The sequence below is a fragment of the Hoplias malabaricus genome, unplaced genomic scaffold (genome assembly GCF_029633855.1).
Source record: "Hoplias malabaricus isolate fHopMal1 unplaced genomic scaffold, fHopMal1.hap1 scaffold_235, whole genome shotgun sequence".
Classification (NCBI taxonomy): Eukaryota; Metazoa; Chordata; class Actinopteri; order Characiformes; family Erythrinidae; genus Hoplias; species Hoplias malabaricus.
The window spans coordinates 4,009-10,000 of NW_027101006.1; positions in this window are offsets into that span (position 1 = coordinate 4,009).

A 5,992-nucleotide genomic window follows, 5' to 3' on the forward strand; every position below is an offset into this window, starting at 1 on the left:
TGTACTAATGTAGGATTGTTTTCACAGTGCAAAAAGTGGCATATTGATTAGTCAAAATAGCTCTGATATGTTGTAACCTTATTTTAAGTAGTTTTTGTCTTTTGAAAAACTGCCAATAGGTAAAGATATTTTTACATAAATTTATACAAAAAACAACCCTCAGCTACTTGTAAAAAGGACATTTTTACTTAAACATTTAAAAACCCAAGTAAAAGAATATTATCAGGACATTTTTTCTTGTTTTAAGTCAAAATATCTCACCCCATTGGCAAAGTGTTTTTCTTGACAAGTAAATATGACTCAAATTAAACTTAAATACTATTTTTGAGCAATTTTTACTTAACTGATTTTTTTATTTATATTTCTCAAGGTTTTTGTAGGTTTCACATCAAATAATACTGCATTAGATCAACAAATATAAACTAAAAAGCTTAAATAATTCTTTATTGTGTGTATTCTAAATAAACAAGTATTATTTCATTATATTTTTGAAAGATTATAATAATAATTATCAGCAGCTGAGAAAACTGCCAAAGTACCAAAATATTTTTTATTTGTTGAGACTGTTGCCCTAAACTAAACTCCTGAAAGTCTGTGCCTGCTGTGACTCTCAGAGCTTTGTCAGTCAACACAGTTCACACTATCACCCATCCCCCCGTTTTAGCACCTAGTAGTGGCTTAATGTACATAACAAAAGGTGGCCTAATGGGTTGCAAATTACCCCAGCACTGCCATTTGGCAGCCTCTGGTAGAAAAAGGGGGTATATGAAAATCCTGATAGTTCTAGTGTTGACATTCTGACTGGTGTTCGCTCAGAAGCTTTTAAATTTTTCGCTTCCACCTTAAGTAATGCAGCAGTAACATTAGCTAACTTGAAAATTTGAAAGTAAGGCGTTCGGACAAGAGTTTCAGAAGGGCAGGCTGGCTCACTGTGGTTACGTGTTTGTCGGTTTACTGGCATTATAAATATATCAAAGATAGTTGGAAACTTTGTGAAAGGACGTTTGTGTTGCCTTATCAAAGTAGCCAACACTTTAAAAATGTTAATGTCTATGGATGTTGGGCATGTTAAAAGTATTAAAAACATTACAAAACACTTCAACGAATGATAAATATATACGCCTGTAATGGAATATATTGGAATCGGGACGTTCCGGGAGCCACCTGGTGGATTGATGCAAAAGTGCGGGTAAAAGGCCCAAACTTTGAGGATTTTTAGCTCTCACCACGTGTGCCCAGGACCCGACCCCGGGCTCTGCAAAGTAAATCGTCTAGGGGGCGCCGCGCGCTAGGCCGATAAGGTCCACCAAGCGGCGTATCATATATGTGGATTGGGATGGTGTGGTACTACGAAGAGGTAAGCAACTGCTATTTTGTCCACTAAATGGCTTTTCGGAACTAAGACCCCACCACCACCTGTTAGGTCTAAATGGAATTGTGGACCCATTTGTGGCCACATACTTATATATGTTAAGATAGGATAAATCTCCTTCAAAATTATATTGAACAAAAAAATCTGAATTAAAAAAGGGCTTTTTTCAGCAGTAAATTCAGTGGTGGTTGAAGTGAGGGGTATATATATATATGTTTGTGTGCGCTTTTAAACGTATTTATGTTTATATAAATATTATGTTTGTATAATGTTTATACAAAATCTCATAAACATTGTTCAGAACATTAAACACTGGAATTGTTTCCGTTATTTGGTAAGTTAAGGCTTTATGTTGTTTCAGCAATAACGCCATACACCAGTAGGTGGCAGTAAAGCATCATGATTCACGAAATACACAAACTTAACGTGTTAACACGTTCATAACGCGTCAATACCTTAACGTGTTAACACGAAATTATACGCTACGTGTCAACACGGAGAATCCAACACGTTTAGAGCATAATTTAAAACAAATGAAAAAAAAAACAGAGGAATTCAAGTTTATAAAGTGTATTATAAAAACAATAAGCTTGTAGCCTACTTAGTGTATACTCAAATACCTACATGCAAAATTGAGCCATGCTTTGGTACTGCGTTCTTATAATGTTTTTTGTGAATTGACTACACTCGGCTCAGAGTCACAGTCAGAAAACAGCGTTGGCCCACAGCAGGCTCAGTGTCACTTTTCTGAGTGTTCTTCGTCAGTAGTCATGGGGGTCCAGGTGTAAGGAATGTCGTTGGTCTCTAAGCGTATTGGATTTGACCATGTTTTTTATGAGATTTTGTATTAACATTATACATATATAAATACGTTTAAAAGCACACACACACACACACACACACACATATATATATATATATATATATATATATATATATATATATATATATATATATATATATATAACCCCTCACTTCAACCACCACTGAACTGCTGAAAAAGCCCTTTTTTAATTCAGAATTTTTTGTTCAATTTCATTTTGAAGGAGATTTATCCTCTCTTAATTTATATATAGAAGTAGATACACATAATTAAATAAAACATGAGTAACTTAATGTATCGTTAAACATACAATACGTTTACAGAAAGAGGAGGATCTGGAAAGTTAATTTCACCATGGGTTTGTATTGACACTGTATTGTTTAGCAGTATGCTATTAAAAGAATGCACATAATTTATCAATGTCAAATCTCAGTATGTGTCACACACATAGTGTGAGAGAATAGTGATGTTTGTTTGATATACAATTATGAAAAGCTTTAGAGCATGTTATGAATGAAGTTATATAATAATATGCATGTTTACAAATTTTAAGGTACTAAACACCAGAGGTTTTTTATTGTGAAAAATTAACTTCCAGTTGCTATGGGGATCAGCTTACTAATATTGCTGTCTTCACACTGCTCACGTAGGGCTCAACGTAGCCATAGGTCAGTGCTTCGCTCACTATGTTATGAATAATTCAGATGAAACGTAGGGACTACGTTCACAAAGGATTTATGTTTCGTGTCAGCTACAGTGTGTGATGTAAATCCAATCATGAATATGTAAGTAGGCCCGTATGGATTAGTTAAATGCTGTTTTAACTACAGTAACTGAAAAATATCACTGGTGAACGAGACAAAATACATATTCAATTATAACTGATATCACAACAAAAATATAGAATTAGAAACAGTACATAAAAACCCAAACAAAGTGTAGTGTAGCGAAACTGGTGGACTCTCTCTTTGTCTGTGTGTAGATGGATATAATCTCGGTGTGGGGACTAAAACTTGTTTACAGACTCACATTTTTAGTTATACAAATACACGCATTTTTGTGTGTGTACGATTGTTTACATGTGTAAGGAAGAGACGTTATAAAAAATAACTAAATACTCTATAAAGGACTTAAATCCAGGATAATAAGTCTGAATTAATGAAGACACGGCCCCTGTGCATAACTCGTGCGGGAGTTTAAATATCATTTGATTAGAATACAACACTTTTCATGTGTTTAATGAATATATTTTTTGTTAAATATTGGTTTTAATCATAACATAAATGTGTCGCTTTGTCAGTTAGCAAAGTTACATCAGCCAGTAATGTTAAGCTACAGCCCGGTCTCACACCTACTCGTGATATAGTAATCTGCAATTCGTGACATATCGCATATTTTCAGCATGAATTGCAGTCTCCTATATATGTGACTATATCACAAGTAGGTGTGAGACCAGGTTGTAAGCTATCACTACCTCGGGATGTAAAGGTCTTCCATGTGTCTTAGCAAATTACAAATAATTAAAATAAATGTTTTACAGTTACTGAAAGACATCTACGAAGAAATGTACTGCTTAAATATAATATATAACACTTGTGTCAAATATATTGCAATTGGGATGGTTAAAGTAAAGACTTATACATTTTGGGAAAAAATTTTATATAGTTAAAAAAAATACATGTTTCCATACAGCCCAAGTCCCTCTGATCCTTTTTCTGTAATTAGAAGTGTAAAATTCTACTGTCAAAAACCCATATATTTTTTTGACTGGAATATATTGGAAGTTGGATTATCAGATCTTGGCTTAGGAGTGAAATATCTTCAAAGTAAGACCAGTTTCGTCTAAGTCTGAGTGTCATCAACTCAGGGTGTGAGTTTGGAGATGATTGGAGGACATAAATTTTTTCACTTAAAAACAACTCATAGAGGGACCCCTTTTAGTTTTTTTGAGTGAAAATATTTATTCTCTCCAATCTTCTCCAAACTCACACGCTGAGTAAGATAGACCCAGACAAAGATAGACCCGTTTGTAAAAACCTCTTATGTTGTTCTGAAGCTGAGATCTGATAATCCTACTTCCAATATATTCAAGTCAAAAAAAATATATGGATTTTGGACAGTAGAATTTTACAACTCCAAAGACAGATATGAGATCAGGGAGTCATGGGATATATGGCTAAATGTATTTTTAGACATTACAATTATGTTTTCCTAAAACGTGCTCTGATGACAATATGTAGTGATGGGACACCATCCCACTTTGAACATATTTGACACAATATATATGGTAATTGAACAAGCATCCCACTTACAATATATTTGAAGCCATAAGGATGTATGGTAATTGGACAACCATCTCATTTCCAATATATTTGACACCATCAGGATATAGGGGAATTGGACAACTATCCCACTTCCAATATATTTGACACCATCAGGATGTATGGGAATTGGACAACCATCCCACTTCCAATATATTTGACACCATCAGAATATATTGCAATTGGACAACCATCCCACTTCCAATATATTAGACACCATCAGGATAACCATCCCACTTCCAATATATTTGACACCATCAGAATATATTGCAATTGGACAACCATCCCACTTCCAATATATTAGACACCATCAGGACAACCATCCCACTTCCAATATATTTGACACCATCAGAATATATTGCAATTGGACAACCATCCCTCTTCCAATATATTTGACACCATCAGGATGTATGGGAATTGGACAACCATCCCACTTCCAATATATTTGACACCATCAGAATATATTGCAATTGGACAACCATCCCACTTCCAATATATTAGACACCATCAGGACAACCATCCCACTTCCAATATATTTGACACCATCAGAATATATTGCAATTGGACAACCATCCCTCTTCCAATATATTTGACACCATCAGAATATATTGCAATTGGACAACCATCCCACTTCCAATATATTAGACACCATCAGGACAACCATCCCACTTCCAATATATTTGACACCATCAGAATATATTGCCATTGGACAACCATCCCTCTTCCAATGTATTTGACACCATCAGAATATATTACAATTGGACAACCATCCCACTTCCAATATATTTGACAGCAATTGGACAACCATCCCACTTCCAATATATTCGGAGGCCGGAAATACCCCATCCCAAACCCAATATAATATACATGTGTTGGGACATTCCATGTGCCACCTGGTGGACTGATGAAAAATTGCGGATAAAAGGCCCAAACTTTGATTATTCATATCTCTTTCCACGTGAGGAGTAGAGACTCAGCGAGGGCGCGGAACTTCGTGGCGTGTTCCCCTGAGCGCACTGGACCCGCTCTCGGGCTCGGCAAAAATCATTTAACGGGCGCCGCGCGCTAGCGCTCTGGTCCCGTCCGATGGCAATATACCATATGTGGATTGGGATGTTGAGTGGCTTTCTTAAGTTAAGGCTTTATGTTGTTTCAGCAATAACGCCATACACCAGTTGGTGGCAGTAAAGCATCATGATTCACGAAATACACAAACTTAACGTGTTAACGCGAAATTATACCCTACGTGTCAACACGGAGAATCCAACACGTTTAGAGCATAATTTAAAACAAATGAAAAAAAAAAAAAAACAGAGGAATTCAAGTTTATAAAGTGTATTGGACTAAAAACAATAAGCTTGTAGCCTACTTAGTGTATACTCAAATACCTACATGCAACATTGAGCCATGCTTTGGTACTGCGTTCTTATAATGTTTTTTGTGAATTGACTACACTCGGCTCAGAGTCACAGTCAG